At 41.2% G+C, this 19157-nt stretch overlaps 1 protein-coding gene across 3 annotated transcripts in view; it reads right to left on the bottom strand.

Annotated features, from left to right (window-relative positions):
• LIMS1 (LIM zinc finger domain containing 1) overlaps positions 1 to 19157 on the bottom strand; it is a 150099-nt gene that overhangs the window by 88219 nt on the left and 42723 nt on the right. The window contains exon 1 of one of the 3 annotated variants that reach the window (XM_033125177.1): positions 8050 to 8198. The exons of 1 other annotated variant lie outside the window; for it this stretch is intronic. The gene's annotated coding sequence lies outside the window, so the exon portion shown is untranslated. Of the gene's footprint in view, positions 1 to 7900; positions 8003 to 8049; positions 8199 to 19157 lie in introns of those variants that run through there. One more of the 3 variants, XM_033125178.1, reaches the window with a different exon arrangement.

The raw sequence follows: 19157 nt of genomic DNA, 5'->3' as shown, positions 1-19157 counted from the left end.
GTTTGCAAGTCCACAGATTTCAAAGCACTGTTTCTGCCATCATGTGGCTCCTAAAGATATTACATGCGAACAATTTTCAGAAAATAAAGTTTAGAAAGGGTCATTGCTAATTCTCATGTACAGTATCACATGTCAGTGTATTTTACCTTTACTGTTCTGACACCTGCAATGCTAATCATCCCGCTGCCCCATCTTCAATCTCTTCTTCTATATACAATACTAGTCAATTTTTCCTTCCACTTGGTTTATAAAAAGTCGTAAGTTTTCTTCAATTATATTAAACTTGTGGTAAGAAAATATAGTCAATCATTCGATAAGGGTGCAAAGACCATTCAATAGGGAAAGGACAGTCTTTTCAAGAAATGGTGTTAGGAAAAGCTACATACACATGCAAAAGAATAGATGTGAACTCCTACCTCATACCATATACAGAAATTAACTCCAAATGGGTCAAATAAAACTCTCCATAGAAAACACACAGGAAGGAAGCTGCATGACATTGGATTGGGCAATGATTTCTTGGATATGACACTAAATCACAGGCAACAAAAGTAAACATAGACAAATGAGATGTACATCAAGATGAAAAACTTTTGAGCATTAAAGGACACAATCAACAGAGCTAAAAGACAAGCTAAGGAATGGGAGAAAATATTTGCAAATCCTATATATGACAAGGAATTAATAACCAGAATCTATAAAAAATAAAACCCGTACAACTCAACAAAAACAAAATACCCAACCAGACTGAAAAACGGGCAAAGGACTTGAATAGACTTTTCTCCAAATGAGATATACAAATAGTCAATAAGCCCATGAAAAGATGTTCAACATCACTAAACCATCAGAGAAATGCAAATCAAAACCACAATGAGATGCCACTTCATACCCATTAGGATGGTTGTTATAAAAACAAGAACAGAACAAATGATGGGGATGCATAGAAAACTGGAACCTTTCTGAACTTTTAGTGGGAACATAAAATGGTGCAGTCACTATGGAAAACAGTATGGCAGTGCTCAAAAAAGTAAAAAATGGAGTTACCATATGACCAAGAATTGTACTTCTGGGTATGTATCTAAAAGAATTGAAAACAGCAAGAAATATTTGCACATCCCTGTTTATAGCAGTATTCATGATGGCCAAAAGGTGAAAGCAACCCAAGTATCCACCAATAAATGAATAAACAAAATGTGGTATATACACACTAATGGATTATTTAGTCTTAAGAAGGAAGAAAATTCTGACACCTGCTACAACACGGATGAATCTTAAGGACATTACACTAAGTGAAATAAGCCAGTCACAAAAAGATAAATACTGTGTGATTCCACTTACATAACATACCTAGAGTAGTCAAATCTATAGAGACAGAAAGTAGAATGGAGGTTTCCAGGGGCTGGGAAGAGAGAAATGGAAAGTTATAGTTTAATGGGCGCAGTTTCAGTTTTGCAAGAGAAAAAGAGTTCTGGCAATGTGAATGTATTTAAGCCAATGAACTATACACTTGTATTTCACCACAATTAAAAAAAAAGGCTCCAAAACTGTAAAATGACAACCTAAATCCTTTGTAAAGGATTCTAATTCTAATCCTTTTCATTTTTCAGATGAAGAAACAGAATTCAAGTCCCACATGTAAGAGAGCCAAGAGAAGAATCCAGGTGTCCTATTTCCTAGTACGTATATAGCTTACTACAAAAAAAAAAACAAAAAAAAAACTAAGTATAAGAGGAAAAGACTGACAGACACAGGTTAAGTAGGACAAAGACAACAAAGCAGGCAGAATCACAGGTAGGAAAAGAATGAAGGGGGAATTCCAAGAACACTGTTACATAATTTGTGTTGCTGAAGTAGAAGTCTGAAACTCATTTATCTTGCTCTGCGTAGATTTTGAGATCTGTGGAAATTCCCATATAAGGTAGTTTGTTCATGGTTGTTTCCTCAAGCCGACATTACAGCTCCCCATTGGTGAAGAGATTAGGCATTTGGGAGAAAAGATTCTTTGGCAACGGAATATTTTATATATATATACATATATATATATATATACACACATATATATGTATATATATATTATATGTATTTATATATATATATTTGTTTAAAATATATATATATGTAACTGTGGTTTCCTTTCTTAATCGTTAGATTTGCCAAGATATGTCATCCCCGCCTAAATATGGTTTAGCGTCTAGCAGTCACCACACATTTTCCTGTGGTCACTACTGGTGGTGGTGATAAAGGACAGTATGACTTTACTGCTTTCCATAAATGACCCTTCAGTCAGTAATGTCCTCAGACGATATGGTAATGTCTTTTTACTTTTTTTTTTCCCAAGTCAAGTTGTTGTCCTTTCAGTCTTAGTTGTGGAGGGTGCAGCTCAGTTCCAGGTCCAGTTGCCATTTCTAGTTGCAGGGGGCGCAGCCCACCATCCCTTGCGGGAGTCGAACTGGCAACCTTGTGGTTGAGAGGACGTGCTCCAACCAACTGAGCCATCCGGGAGCTCAGCGGCAGCTCAGCCCAAGGTTGCCGTGTTCAATCTTAGTTGCAGGGGGCGCTGCCCACCATCCCTTGCGGGAGTCAAGGAGCTGCACCGGCAGTCTTGTGGTTGAGAGCCCACTGGCCCATGTGGGATTCGAACCGGCAGCCTTCGGAGTTAGGAGCACGGAGCTCCAACCGCCTGAGCCTCCTGGACGGCCCCCTTACTTTCTTTTAAAGAGCAGGCCTGCCTTTTATGTATGGTACCTTTCTTCCACAGAGTTTTCCATCTTAGGTGAAGCTGCTCTTCTACCAATTTCTCCAGTGGCTTCAAAGCAGAGCCTCTACCTTTGACTTTTTAGGATGAGTATTGCTACCTTTCTCTTAGATCTATACTGTCCAATTTGATAGCCATTAGCCACATGTAGCAACTTGAAATGTGGCTAATCCAAATTGAGATGTGACTTAACTGTAAAATACACACAGGATTTCAAAGATTTAGTTCAAAAACATGTACAATACCTCCAATAAATTTTTAGTATTATTACATGATATGTATATAGTTTGGACAAGATAATAGTTTGGCATATGGAATTAAATAAAATATGCTATTAAAATTAATTTCATGTTTCTTTTTGTATGTGGCCACTAGAAATTTTAAACTACACATGCGATGTGCCTCACATGATATATTTATTGGATAGCACCACTCTAGATAATGTAATAAGTTCTGTTTACTGAATAAAGAAATGCAGCCCAGAAAGCATTTTGAGGAGGAGGCAGACCCTGTCCAAACTTAGGGGAAAAGGAATCCTTGAATGCTTTATTTCTAACCATGCAAGGGGAGTGGCAGCCTGCGCTAGACTCCTGGCTCTCTCTCTTACCAGCCAGGGCAAATTTCTTCACGGACAGGTTAGATTCTTCCTCTATAACGGGAGTCTTAGAAAAACCCCTCACATTACAAAATCCTGTATTTTACACTTAAATCACATCCCAACTTGGATTAACCACATTTCAAGTTGCTACATGTGGCTAATGGCTATCAAATTGGACAGCACAGGTCTAGGTGAAAGGTAGTGAGACTCACCCTAAAAAAATCAAAGATAGAGGCTCTGCTTTGAAATCACTGGAGAGGACTAAAAAATAGAAGGAAAACATTTTAGCACTTAGCAACAAGAAGTGCATTCTCAGTAAACTTCCCTTTCTTTTAAGATCTTGGAAATCCTGTGGACACATTCAATAGCTGATTTAGTCATCTTGGGATTAGTCACGGAAAGTCTGGATTCCAATTCTCTTTTTTTTCCTTCCTCTCAACTCTAATTACTTCCACAGAATTCACCCTTATAGGGCAGGTGTGTGTGGGGAGTTTTCTAGGCAAAATCTGTCCCCTTCCCACAGCTGCATTATCTATTCCTACCATTTGTCTGCCGTATTTTCTCATTTCTCCTCTCCTGGCCCATGTTTTAGCAAACCGTTAAAATTAGCTTCAAAATTCTGGTTGCTGCTCATTTTCTCCGTAGGATTGTTATCCACTGCTCATTGCTACTGCCTAAATGTAAACGGTGGGGCTGGGGAATGGAGAAGGACCAACTCCTGCCAAATTTCCTCCTTACCATCCCTTTAAAGAAGATGGAGGATGTGACAGAATCAAAGGGGGAAAGGGAAAGGGAAAGGGAAAGCATTCGTGGTAAGAAAAGGTCAGAAAAGGGGAGATGATTTAAGAAAGAAAACAAAAAAAGCAAGAGAAGAAGGTCTTTGCAGCAGTAATCAGGCTGTGGGTAGCTTCAGAGAGGTTCCGCATCTGTTTAGAAACTGACCCTCAAAAAGTTACACACATAATTACCACATGACTCAGCAATTCCACTTCCAGGTACACACTCCAAAGAATTGAAAGCAGGCACTCAAAATGGATACTTTTACATTTATGTTCACAGCAGCATTATTCACAATAGCCAAAAGGTGGAAACAACCCAAGTATCCTTCACAGATGAATGGGTAAACAGAATGTGCTACATCCATATGATGAAATAATATTGGTCCATAAAAAGGAAAGAAGTTCTGATACATGCTACAATGTGGATGAAACTCTAAAAAGAAGCCAGACACACACACGTTGTATGATTCTACTTATATAAAACACATAGAAGAGGCAAATTCACAGAGACAGAAAGTGGATTGGAAGTTTTCAGGGCTTGGGAGGACAGAACGGGGAGTTAATGCTGAATGGATATGGATTATGTGGGGTGATGAAGTTTTAGAAATAGATAGTGGTGATGGTTGTACAACATTGTGAATGTAATTAATGTCAATGAATTTTATACTTAAGATGGTTAAAATGTCAAATTTTATAGTATATGTATTTTACCACAATAAAAAAATGGGGAGGGGAGGGAACATTTGTTGACCACCTAAATCCCACCAAATATGAAGCTAAAATCTTTTCACATACATTATGTCAGTTAATCCTCACTGCTCACGGACTAGGTATTACTGCCATTTACAGATGAGGAATCTGGACTCAGATGTTCAATTTTTCAGAATCGTACAAGTGGCAGAAGGTTTGAACCCCAAGGCTGGTAGTTCTAAAACCCATGGTCTTTCAACTATACCAAAGTGTTTCAAAGATAAACAGGCTCAGTGAATAAATGAGAAAGGCAGATTCTCCTTGTAGGTCTGAAACTCAACTTAGTGACAAGAAAAACCATGAACAGCTAAACCCAAAGAATCAGGTTTTTAAAACACTTTTCTAGGCTGCAAATAAACATCTGTGCAGTAGCAAAGAAACTTCATTTTAGCATAGTTTTTAAGCTCTATGAATATATTGCTAAGAGAATATCTGCCTCTTCTCTCTCCCCACCCAGAATATTTGGTGAAATGTATTTTTCAATTCTTCATGTTCTCTATATATCCTATCCCAAACTCTCATCTGGGGTGTTAAGAGTATCTACCCCCCCAAACCTCTCACTCTCAGCAATACCGTAATATATTTGTAGCAATGTCTGGTATATGAAATACTTTCCTATACACCACCTCATTTAATTCAATCAATCACTTGGAAAGACATCAATCAACATCTGCGCATGTCCCAGAAGTGCCGCACTAACTGTGAGCTAAAATTTGACCCAGTTTACAGGCAATGACAGGAGCACTGCTCCTATACACACCTTTCTTCTGAAAATGAATGGATTAATCAACACATTGGTAAGAACTTTTGGGCAAGACCCAGTTCAAATTCACTGTAAGGCCTCTACATTAAAAAGAAATAAAACTAAAAACAATTTTTTACGAATTTATTGACGTATAGCTGACATACAATTAAAGTCATCAAGAAGTTGTCAGTGAGACTTAAGACTCCTCCCCACCTCTCTGAAAGGCCCAGGTTCAAGCTGTCACCACGTCACTTTGTCGAGGCCTCAACTGCAGGATGTTCACACATCTGGTCCCACCAACTAGAACCATTTCTCAGTCATCTCTGTATCCTCAGAACCCAGCAAAGTGCTCAGCGTGGAGCCAGCAAGTCAAAAGCCAACTGAATGAAGGATGCTGACACAACCTTACATGGTACCGCATCTCCACTTTGTCTGCTCTGCCCAGTCCGTCCTCTATTTTACTGTTATCACTTCACTGCAAAATTGCCCCCAAAGTTTTTATTGTGTCCAAGACCAGTACTCCACATGTACCCCACATCACTCTCATCCCTCAAACACATCTTACGTCCTATAGCACACTAGATGCCTTCTGGAATTTCTTGCATTCATTCAACTCTCATTTATTGAGCACTTGGTGCTCTGGGCTCCAGTGATACAGAAGCGAACAATGAAGCTAGAGCCCCAGCTTCACCGACATTCCAGTCTTGGGAAAGGGCAGGAAAGACCTGGCATCTGAAAGACAGAGGGCCTAAGGGCTGGGTGCAGATGGAGCACACCCTGCAGACCAGGTTTTATTCCAGGTGCGATGGAAAGGCAATGGAGGATCTGCACAGAGAAGAAAAAATGACCCACAAACCTTTGCTCAAGCTGTCGCCAACACTGCCTGAAACACTCTTTCCCATCATTTTTTAAATGTTGAAGGAAACGAATGCTTCAAAGTCCAACTCAAAAATCACCAACCAGAGGGTGTGCTCCTGAGAATTACAGGTCACCCTTCCCTTCGGTTATCCCCCAGAACTTGAGAGCATTCATGCTGGTCTGATTGTGTGTGGTTAGTTGTGTGCCTTTTTTTTATAGCACTAACTGTGTATATGTATCCAGAGTATTTTATTCATTGTTTATTCTATGCACCATCCACATCGCTTTGTTGTTTGCAAACTACAGTATGTACCGTTTTTCGTAATCTGAAAGATCAAATTAAAGTCATCCTCTTCTTCTCAACTTTTTCTTTCTTGTCCCTGGGAAAAAAACAACTTCTCCTACCATGTTTCCCCGAAAATAAGACCTAACCGGAAAATAAGCCCTAGCATGATTTTTCAGGAGGACATCCCCTGAATATGAGCCCTAGTGCATCTTCTGGAGCCAAAATTAATATAAGACCCGGTCTTATTTTCAGGGTAACACGGTAATCACTATAACTATTCCATATTTCAGGATTATGTTTATATATGTGAAACGCATATAAAAATACGTAATATATGTAAGAGACTCCCTGATATATCAGCCCATTCTAGAGCACAGGTATAGTCTCTCAAGGTTATCATGTACTTGGAGATTAACTATAAAGTTTTCATAAATACATTAACCATCTAAGGAAATTAACTATGTCAGGCAGATCATGTGTAAGACACAAGATTTTTGGGGCGTGAATAATCACTTCTTAATAAATGCTTTACAAATGTAGATTCGGTGCAACAAGCTCCTTTAAAAATAGCCTGCTGGTTTTTAAACGGAGTTATGTAGATTGATGAATAAGAGAAACTCCTCAACTAGTTGTAGTTGCTTTTTTCCCACCATGGCAAGACAAAAGTTCACTAACTTTAGTGTTAAACACTTTTTTTTAAGACCCTAGGCAAAATTTGGGTTAAAAGTATTTAATATAATGAAATGGCAAAAAGCATTACCAAGGTCTTTTATAGTATAAGTCTCTACAGGACCATAAACTTTATGACACTTAACATTATCAAGGTTGTTAATGTTTTCTTGCAACGTAAGACTATAGCCTCCCTTCCTCACCCACTTTTACTTTGAAACTAATAAAAGATGAACTTGCTTTTACATGTATTCAATAATTAACTATACACCCACACAAAGTAAGACCCACAACCATTACCCTCTGAAGCAGGGAGGAGAAAAAAAATTAATGGATATGGCTAGAAGCTACTATTAATACAACTTACCCAAGACGCTTTCTATTATTGTATATGTAAGTTTAGACAGGCCTCTTTTAAATTTGCTTTAAAAAACTGAGATAGATCATAAGGAAAACAAACCTGAAATACGATCCCCTGTGTTTGGCTGGTCTAGGCCATCACATCCACTTCTCTCTAACTTCTCTCAAGCTTCCACTCCTCCATCATAATCACTTGGCACACACAGCCCCACCTCTGCAAAAAGCAAGCTGATATTCCAAGCACTTTACCTGATGTGACTCCACGCTCCCTTCCTCTTAACTCAACAATAAAGAATCTCCTTTCTGGTACTTTAGCTCTTATTTTCACTCATTTATCAGAGCTTGGGAAACCAGTTTCATATCACAGTGAATTATCTTTAAAAGCGTCTGCTTCCTATACTGTAGAGTACTTCCTCATCTGAACTGTATCTGTTGCCTTGAACTATATTTAAGCCAATGAAACCAAGCTGAGGGTTTTTTTTTCCTGCATTCAGTCGAATCATGTGACCTGGTGTTACACGATAACCCCACAGTTCTCAAGCAATAAGACAACACCCCTAAATGTCATAACTCATATCCTGTTGTTTTATATACTTGACTAAGTTAAAAATTCATCCAATTTATTTAAAGTTTATTGAAAGCATTTGGAATGTGCAGAAAAATACTTAGAAAAATGAATAACCGATCAGCATAGACAGAGGTGAACTTTCCTAAGTAGACAGCCGCTCCCCTTCTGGATCTTGACAACACCTACACGTTTGAATTAACAGCTTCTTCTACGTCTCCTCCGTGGGCATTACCACTTGGCTGTCCAGCAGCCTGTCTTTATCTTCCTGGTGACACAGCCCAATGTAGAGACAGGCCGGTCAAGCTCTGTCTGGCTGAGGGATGTCAACAGTTCCTTCTGTCCCAGGTCTGATCCTTGACAACCCCGTGCAGAGGAGGAGCAGGGCCAACGCTGCTGAGGCCTCACACATTCAACCGGGTCACCTCCCAGGACTCCTCGGGGCCACGTTTCCACAGGAGAATAATATAGGGATCTTTAGTTGAGTGATGCGGGAACCCGGAGCAATTCACGCAGCCTTCCTCTTTCATGAATGAAGGTTCCTTGCACCGACTCACGAAGCAGTAAAACAGCTCCTCTAAGGCAAGCTAAAAGCGGAGGAAGTTCTAACATGCAGGGCTCTACGCAGCACTGCTAGTGGGCGTGTGGGGAGCACACCACACAGGCTGCACCTTCATGTTACTCTAAAACCCAACCATCAGAACTGCTTTTCTCACACAATACTCAATGCTATCCAATTCCAGCCAGAACATTTTTCTGGCTTTGATTTATTGCCTTTCTTTTGGGAGGTGGGAGTGGAACGCAGAAGGAAGTGGGACGTGCAAAGGCTGTTTGTGGTGAAAAGCAGCCCCCTCACCCTATTCCCACCAGGAACAGCCCCCCACACAGATATAAACCCTGGAAAGCAGCCACAGTCTCCCCTGGGAGAAGGAAAATAGAACGGAAGTCTTCTGAGCTGAAATTCTCTCTAAGAAAGTAACTTACATGATTGCAATTAAAACCAAAAAGAGAGAAACATTGGACTTTTTTTGTGCCCCAATTCTTTACCGATCACCATGCACTGTGAAGGAAATAAACAGGGCATTATGACAGACAAAGGGGGGTACACACGGGTAGGGCGACCAGGAGAAATCTGTATGCCCCTGTAGCTACTGTCACGCTCCCCTCCTACTCTCTTCAGACAAATTTTTCTAAGTGCAGCCTCACTTCCCATTTACTCTTCAACCCACTGTGGTCTGGAAACATCTCTTATTAAGGTCAAATCATCTCTTAAAGAAGAAATCCAGAAGGCAATTTTTGAGCTTTATCTTACATTTGGAATTTATAAACAATGCTCTCCTGGAAATTTTCAATTCCATTCCCGCGGTTTCCAGACCATTGCCCTGGAATCTCTGTTATAATCCAGTCATTCTCCTCTGCAGGACCCTCTCCCTCTGCCTGCCTTTTCGGGATGGCAGCCCCCCTAATTCTGGCCTGGCTCCCGACTTGTCTCATTGCGCACATTCTCCCTGATGACTTCATCACTTCTCATGACTCCACTACTTCCTATGTGTTAGCAACACAACACCAGCCAGACCTTTCTCTTGAACTTAGTCATACATCAAATTGTCTGTTGGCTGTTTGCACAGAGACACCCTTCTAACAGACAGCTCAAACTCAAGATGACTAAAAAAAACCATTCGCCCCCCCACCCCCATCTGGTTCTTCCTCTTGATATGTCCTTTCTCAGGTATGGACATTATCCAACCAAGAGCTAGAAATCTCCCGGTCATATTTACCTTCTTATCTTCAAAGCATCCATTTCTCAATTTAACTCTTAAGTAGTTTTCCAATTTGTCCGTCTGTCCCCCGTCACTCTCATTGTTGGCTCGGCCACAGTCCCAGGCCTCAGGATTACTCACTTCTTCAGCTGCTGCAGCCTTCTAACCAGGTGACCTCCCACCAGCCTGGTCCCTCCCCGTCAAACAAATCCAAGAGACCCAGTTGGCAAGTGATCTCTCTAAGGAACCTGGAGTCTAAGGAACTTGCCTCAACTCTCCAGTGGCGCTCCGCTGCATTGAGCACAAAGCCCCTTCAGGAAGCACACAAACCCTACATCACCTGGCCCATCTATTTCCCCAAATCCTCGTCTCTGGATACTCCCTGCCACTCGCTTTATGCAACCCAGCAGCGACACACACACACACACACACACACACACACACACACACACACGATGCGGGCCCTCATCTCAATGCTGCCGCTTATACTGATTCCTCAGCCTGGACTATCTTACCCCATCTTCCCTTCACTAACTCTAACATCCTTGTACAACTGAGGCGAAGCATCAGGTTTTCAAACCACCTGTCTGAGACCTTCTCCTGTCTGGATTCAGCACTCCTCCTTGGGGCTCCCATAAGGCCTCACTTCTATTGCAGGAGTTTCCTTTTCTAACCTCCTGGAAGGTAGGAGCTAGATTCCTAGTCACCTTATGCCCCTTGCGCCTATGCCCAGCGTACACACTTGGCATTTAATGATGGTAACTGAGCCGGCAGGAGAGGCACTGTCCTTCTTCTCTCACAGATACAAAAATGATGCTCAGAAAGAGGTTACATGACTTTTTAAAAGTCAGCCCAACAGAAGTCTAAGAATGGAACTTAGAATGCAAAAGCACACTAGCTAAACTGAAGTCTTTTCCTTCAAAGCAAAAAGCCTCTCAAGAGCTAAGTACGATGGGAGAAGGGGATGCGTTTAATTTTTCAAGCTGCTACCCTAGCGCCTGGCAAGGTGCTGCTACCCGGCATATAAATATTGGTTGGCTCACTAAGATTATGGACAGAGGGTCACTTTCATTCATACACTGTGCAACAGTGGGTTTGCTTCTCTCCAGCAGATGGAGCTACAGTTCCGAATTATTGCCAGCTACAGATTGGTGCACTGGTAAAAGACCCAGCCTTTTTCATCCATCTGTTGCCATGCCTCTTTTTTCCTTTATAAGTCTCACACAAACAAAGAAAATCGGGATAAATGTTTTCCATAGAATACTCTCTTAATGGACATAGACCTATTTTATAACCTGTTCAATGCCCTTGCATGTCTTTCCTCTCTGGCCTTTTAAACACTCTGGCGTAATTTCACCCAACATGATTTGCCCAGTCTGTCAAGTGTTACCAGATTTCTCCATCTTTGTATACTCTCCTTAGGTCCTAATTATGGAACACATTTATAACCCAACAAGTTCATCATATTCATCTCTATACATACGCTATGTCAGAGTGAGAGGGCCCTGATGGCAGAGTGGGAGCCCCAGAAGTAATTTATAGGTGAACAGTTGTTCATACCTAACTAAGAATTAAGTTAAACAGGGTGGGCTTAGGTATGCCACGTCAACACTTCAAAACTATATGAAAGCCCTAGTCCCCTCCTGAAACTAACTCTTCTCCACAAAAGGCACCACCATTCACCCAGTGGCTAAAGCCAGAAACATGGGAATCATCCTTAACTCAGGAAACATCCTCTCAAACCACCCAATGTCCAAATGCCAAGTCCCTTCTTTTCTGCCCTTTAAATATGAGTCTATTCCCTTCTTTCTATTCTTGTGGACACTCCCTGCTTGTAGCACCATCGCCTCGCACTTAGATTAATGCAACAGCCTTCAAACGGGCCTCTGAACTTCCACTCTTTCCTGATCACTGTCCCCAACCCACACCTTTCCAGAGCCATCGCACCACTGCCTTCTGGGCAGTACACACACCTCCTTCCTCTCTGTTTCAGATCCAGCTCACCTGGTCACATAATAGACTGACTAGACATAGTGTCCCCATCCCCAGCCAGCCTGACCAGTCCTCGTTTGGGCACTGGACCTGGACTAATCAGATTCTATTTCTCGAAAACTAGAAACCTGAGTTGCAGTCCCCCCTTACCCATGATTTCACTTTTCCTATCTTCAATTACTCGTGGTCAACTATGGTCAGATAATATTAAATGGAAAATTCCAGAAATAATTTGTAACTTTTAAACTGCATGCGATTCTGAGTACAGGGATGAAATAGCGCACCATCCCACTCTGTCCAGCTCAGGATGTGAATCATTCTTCGTACAGTGTATCCATGCTGTTTATGCTACCTGCCCGTTAGTCATTCCGTTATCAGAGAGGAGACAGAAAGTTATCAGAGAGAAGAGAGAAGAGACAGAAAGACCACAATCACATACCTTTTATTACAGTATATTGTTATCATTGTTCTATTTTATTATCGTTCATCTCTTGTTGAGCCTAATTCATAAATTAAACTTTATCACATCCATGTACATATATATACGTATATATACGGTTCGGTACTATCTGCGGTTTCAGGCATTCACAGGCGGGGGGTGGGGGGTGTCTTGGAACATATCCCCTGCTGATAAGGGGGACTGCTGTACAGACTAATATTCTGCAGGTGGAACAAGTCAGCTAATGGTCTTACCCTACAGAGAAATTCTGCAAGTTCTGCTATGATGCCAGGAGTTGCTCTAGCTGTTTGTCCTCTCAGACACCGGGACATTAAGCCCCGTTCTTCAGTTCTGGGAGCCTATCTTTCCAGTACATTCCTTTTTAGCTTATGTTTGCCAGAGTCAATTCCTGTTATCTGTAACCGAGGAAACCTGAGTAGCGGTAAGAACGGTCTGAGCCTGACAAAAAGCCCCTTCCTACCGCGCTGCCGCTGCTCCCACTCAGCCCTGCCGGGGTCCACCCCCCAGTTGACACGTTCTCAGCCAGCCACAGGGACCTACCTACACATCTCAGCATCCTCCTTTCTCTTCCCTCGTGGCCTTTGTACCTTCTGCTCTTCCTTCCTAGAATGTCACCTCAGGATGTTTCCTATTTACCAGGTGAGATTCAGTCTAGATGTCACTTCCTTTGGAAAATTTTCCCAACGTCCCTCAAACTGGTCACTGATGCACCCAGAGGGCCTGGTATCCCTAAAATAAAGCTTAACATCCTGAACTGTATGTGCCTAATTCCTCATTAGTCTGACCCCAAATGGAAGTTTACTGTACGTGCTAATTCTTATTCACAGAGATCTCTCACACCAACCACACACCTGGCAGACAGCAGGCTCTCATCAGTATGTCTCAAACAAATGAACAAACTAGAAAATTAGAAGTCCACTTCAACAATTCAAATTAGTATTGAGGGAAGAGTAACAGAAGTTTAGGAATAAATATATTCCTTGGGAACCATGAGTCCCTGAACAGTCAATGTTAAATTCATTTTATTTTAACACTAATTCATCTACAAAATCCCATGAATGCATACCAAAGGTGACATGGCATAATGAATCCAGGGTGCTAACCTGGATTTAAGATTGAATTTATTCTTATAGAAAGAACTTCCCCACGTCATCATTTTTCTTGAGAGCTAGATTAAATAATTATTTATGTATCATGGGCTAAAACAAACATTTTTCATATTTATGACAGCTGAAATGATTTTAAGAGTTCAGCTAAAGCATTAACCTGTTAATTAAGGGAATCTCTGAGAATAGGGGTAGAGGAAAGCATAGATATTTCATACGCCATGTGGTCAAAATCTTGTAACACCACCAAATTATATTGTTAAGTCTAACATTTAAAAACTATTTAAAAATAAAAGTGCTTCCATTTAAAGGGAGTATAAAAAATAGGATTGGATATATGGGTTAGAAATATATGAAACAAGTTTTTACATTCCGAAGTGCAATGCATGTGCTCTGATAAAAAAATAATTTAATAGAAGAAGGAAGATGAACTGAGTCATAATTAGAAATTGCTGATGACTAACTGGTAATTCTGTTACATATTTCACTATAGTATCATAACATATAATCTCATGAGCTCATTCAATAGTCACTTGGTAAGACGGAATTAGAGATGAACAAGATTTTGTTTTCCAGAAAAAACAGATTTTCATTTTTTCAATGCTGCACCAAAATACTTTGTAAGTTCCCAGAAACGTTAAACAGTCGTTTAAAAACATCTGAAGCACCTTTCTCTCTTATTTAAAAAACAAAGTACTATAACATAGAGAAATTGGCATTTATTGAGAATATAAAAGAGTAAAACAGTTAGTAAAAATTAATTTTTGAGCCAATGCAAGTGTTAACTTATTATTACCCACTTTGTACCACTAAAGCAGGGGTGAGTGGCAAACACACACCTGTAAATTAAAAACTTCCCTTCATTTTCATTTCAGTAAATATGTAGCCAGTGACGACCATGTAACTTTGACTGCTGTAGGCACAAAAGATGAGTGGTCCCTGCCCGTTAGTAACTTCCTAGGCTGGGAGATACACACAAAGCACGGAAATATTCTGTGGAATAGGAGAGGTAGTGTTTACTAAGAGCTATAGGTTAAAGCAGCAGCAAGAAAGGCTTTATAGAGTAGGTAACTGAAGTCTGTATTGGCGTGCTCACAAAGCAGAAGAGGAGGAAAAGGGCATTCTCAAGGAAAGGAGTAACTTGAAAAAGCACCAGATCAGTCAGGCACTGTGCAAGGTCTCAGGGAACAGGAATAAGACCGTTTTACAGCTTTTAACGAGCTTATGGTTCAGTGGGGAGACAAGTAAAGGCCACTGATTATAAAACAATATGCTTAGGGCACTGATAGCTCTGAAAGATGATAAGGTATTCCCAGTTTCCAACCCATCTTCAAGGAATTTCGACAGATGAGTCCAGATCAAACAACAGTGTCAGGAAATGTGAAGCAGTAACAGGTAAGTGTCCTTGTTTGAGGTAGTCATAAACCCCTGAGGGAGCCCTCCCTGTCCTGTGAGTACTGTATCACTCCTCTCTATCTCTTTTTAGGATATTTACCATATGCTGCCATGTAGCATGGGATTTATTTTGCTGCTCCCTACTAGAGTATAACTTCTGAGACCAGAAGCTTTGTCCCTTACCTTTTCAACCACTGTAGTGTAAGGTGTAAGACTCAATTGTCAAAGGCACTTTAAAAATACTTGTTAAGGGGCGATGGCTCAGTTGACTAGAGCACAAGCTCTGAATAACAGGGTTGCCGATTCGATTCCCCCATGGGCCAGTGAGCTGCGCCCTCCACAACTAGATTGAAGACAACGAGCTGCCGCTGAGCTGCCGCTGAGGCAGCCAGATGGCTCAATTGGTCAGAGCGCAAGCTCTCAACAATAAGATTGCCAGTTCAATTCCCACGTGGGATGGTGGGCTGCACCCACTGCAACTAAGATTGAAAAAAAACGGCAACTGGGCTTGGAGCTGAGCTGCGCCCTCCACAACCAAATTGAAGGACAACTGATGGGTCCTGGAAAAACACACAGTTCCCCAATATTCCCCAATTTAAAAAAAAAAAAACTTGTTAAATTGAACTACAACTGGTAAAACAGGGTGAAGAAAACCTGGTAACTGGTAGCTCTTATTCATGTACATAAATCCTAAAACCTTATACAAAACAGAAGTACAATGATTAGAGAAAACCAATTGATAATAATCCTGTCACTGCTGTAAGACTGATATCCAGGTTACGACCAGACCTTTCCCCAGCTCCCAAGCCCCCTCGCTCATGTTACATCTCACCTGCCAAGAAGAACTTCAAATCCTGCCTCAGGTAACTTTGTTTCCTGATGCAGGCATTGAGCACATGTATGTGCCTGTTCGCACTATCTTGCTACTTTTTTCTGTCCTGTTGGCAACCTCATTTGGTTTTGGCTACAGAATCAAGAATGCTATATTTTACGTTATCCAAATACAAAATACCACACTCACACACACAAATACACAAAAGAAAGACTAAACAACCCTGATGACTCAAGACTGATTTCTGGAATAGTCATTACAAATCAAAACATAAAATTCTTTAAAGAAAAAAAGAAACAGTGCCTAAAACGAAGATGAAAACAGAAGGGCTGCAGCTAAAACCACCTCTGCAAGTCAGTATTCAGTCTAGACCTACTCAGTCCACCAGGCTGACTACAACAAAATGTTGTCAGACGTAAAATCTGAAGGAAGGAAAAAGAAGAACTGTAGCACGACATCAGAGCAAAAGGGCCCCTGGACAAATCTCAAGGAGAAATGTTTCTGAAGAAAAAGGAAGAGCCCCGAACATCTGGATGGCTAACGTAACCTGAAACAAGAACTGTCAGTGTCTGCTAAGTATGGGCTCTGTGGATCTAAGGACAGCAAAACTATTCACTATTTCAAGCTCATTTGGGGAGGACTCGGTTTGAGGTACCACACAGCCACCAACACCAAGCTTGCTGACTTCTGTTGTTCATTGTTTGAAGAATAGTTAGTTCACATTCTAAAAAGCATATGTTTCCAAAAGTATCAAAAAAATATACTACTCTAGGTTTAAAAATCCCACCCCCCCTTCCTCTGACCTCCAAGGGGAAGTTACAAATGATAAGCACACTAGTGAGGGGAAAAACAGTGGGGGGTTATTTTATATGATTGATAACTCCAACTATGACAAGAGGAAAATTCTGAGATGGTCTAAATTAAATTACAGCGGCCAAAGAGTGATACAGAAATGGGAATAATTAACCAATCAGTAGCTGTGAGCCAATTAACAAAAGACTGCTCACATTCCTGAATGTATGTCGGAGCTTTGAATCAACTTCTGGGCATCTATTAGCAAACCACTAGATGCCACCACATCCTGCATAAGCATGAACTTTCAGGACTGTTGCATGTAACCGAAAAAAAGGAGTAAATAGTTCTTCCTTACAGACTGTGCTCCTATCATAGAACTGCCCTTGCTTCACCTTATCCTGCCCCCCAATCTGTAGTCAAGGTAAACAACTTACATCTTTCTTTCCCAAAACATAATGTATAAAAGAGCTTGTCAACTCCAGGCTGGCGGACATGTTGCCGTCTCCACCTGGCACTGCTGCTGGGGGTTTAGACTTCATGCCCCAGGTCCTGGTCCTCTTAGCAGGTCCTAACTAGCATACGGCTCACTAAACCCTTTCTTTTATGAAGGCTTTCAGCTGTGGAAGTTAAGCTTTTTGTTTTAACAGGTGTTAGGGCTTATTACCAAGGGACTGTTACTATAGCAGGTATAAATACATATTCCAAAAATAATAAGAGCATCCCCTACCAAATTTGGAAGCACACTTACCTGAATTTTTAAATATGTCAACTGAAGGTCTCTGCCACTAATCCAATGCCAACAGGAGTCCCCAGTTTGGAGTGTGGTAAAGGAAGACTTTATTCAAGTGAAACAGCTCAAGTGTTACAGCTCCAGCTGGGGAAATGCAGCTGAATGTGTGCTCCACCAAAGCCAAAGGAGTAGCTTATATAGAGAGAAGTTCCCCCTTTCCCTGATTGATACATTTTTATGCAAATAAGGTCTCCAAATCTGCACAGTTTGATTGGTCCAAATAGCACTGTCCTGATTGGTTAGAATCACACATTCTGACGGGCATCACGGAGCCACTCTGATTAGTCAGCAAAGATTCAAATGAAGCTATAGCTGCCCAGCTCCGATTGGACGGGGTAGTTCTCAGTCCCATTGGTCGAAATACAATACCAGGAGCTTCTTTATAAGGGTCAGTTCAGATGGCATGAACATAGTGCAGGCAGCTTGGCAGCTCAGTCTGCGGCTTTTCCCTGACATGCAGTTATGTGTGAGAGGCCCCCTAAACAATGGCTGCGAGACTGATTATATTTAGGTCTCATTAACCACAGGCAGTCCTTCTTAGCAGGTACATTCTTTCTTGGGGTCAACAAATGCCCACATAAAAATTAGCAAGCTGGGGCGGGGGTAGGGGGTAGGGAGAAGGGATGAGTAGGTGGAGCACAAAGGATTTTTTAGGGCAGTGAAAAGGATTTGTATAATACCATGATGGATACATGTCATTATACATTTGTCCAAACCCATAGAATGTACAACACTAAGGGTGAACCCTCATGTAAAGCACGGACTTTGGGTGAATATGATGTGTCAGTGTAGGTCATTAGTTGTAACAAATGTACCATTCTGATGAGGGACCTTAATAGTGGGGGAGGCTGTGCATGTGTGGGGGCAGGGGGTACATGGGAAATCTCTGTACCTTCCCCTCAACTTTGCTGTGAACCTAAACTGCTCAAAAAATAATTTTTTGTTTTTTTGTTTAATTAGCAAGGCACTGTAAAAATCAAGTAACATTCAATTAGTCTCTAACTCAATCAACAAAAATTTAAAGCCAATTCTATATTAAGTTTATAATTCTGCAATTTTCACAACTACCACATAATAAATTCCATATAATAACATCATGACGAACCCACAAAAGCTTGCTTAAGCCCAAAGCGTAGCTGGAAAAGGAGATGGCATAGCAGCCATCAGAGGAGATGGAAACCAAGGGCTTTGGTTCAAATCTCTACAATGGTTTCATGGGGGATAATCATCTTGAGCAAGTTATTTAATACTGCTGAGTTTCACATTTCTCATCTGTAAAATGGGTACAGAAATGCCTGCCTGCCAATTTCATGTTGCATTCAAGCTCAAATGAGAATGGTACAACTAACAGTCATAAATGACAAATACCATTACTCTTCCTCCCAAACCCAATCTGAGGCTCAGAGAGGAGGTGACGGGCACAGAGGAGTCCAAGGTTCAGCAGCTGGGCGAAGGGTCTGGGTCAGAGCTGTCAGTACGTGCAGACGGAAAGTCTTGGGCCTGGCGAACAGCCGGATGAGAAAAGAGCCACAGCAAAGGTTCCTCTCAAATGCCAAGGACAGCGTCTGCTAAGTACCAAGTCATTTGCAAGCAGGGAATGACTTACACAGTCTTTATTTTCAAAGAGCTTAAATAAAAGCACGCCTTCTTTCCAAAGCTTTA

The sequence above is a fragment of the Rhinolophus ferrumequinum genome, chromosome 13 (assembly GCF_004115265.2).
Source record: "Rhinolophus ferrumequinum isolate MPI-CBG mRhiFer1 chromosome 13, mRhiFer1_v1.p, whole genome shotgun sequence".
NCBI lineage: Eukaryota > Metazoa > Chordata > Mammalia > Chiroptera > Rhinolophidae > Rhinolophus > Rhinolophus ferrumequinum.
Note: the sequence above shows the minus strand (reverse complement) of the source record. Positions and strands in the feature narration are given on the sequence as shown.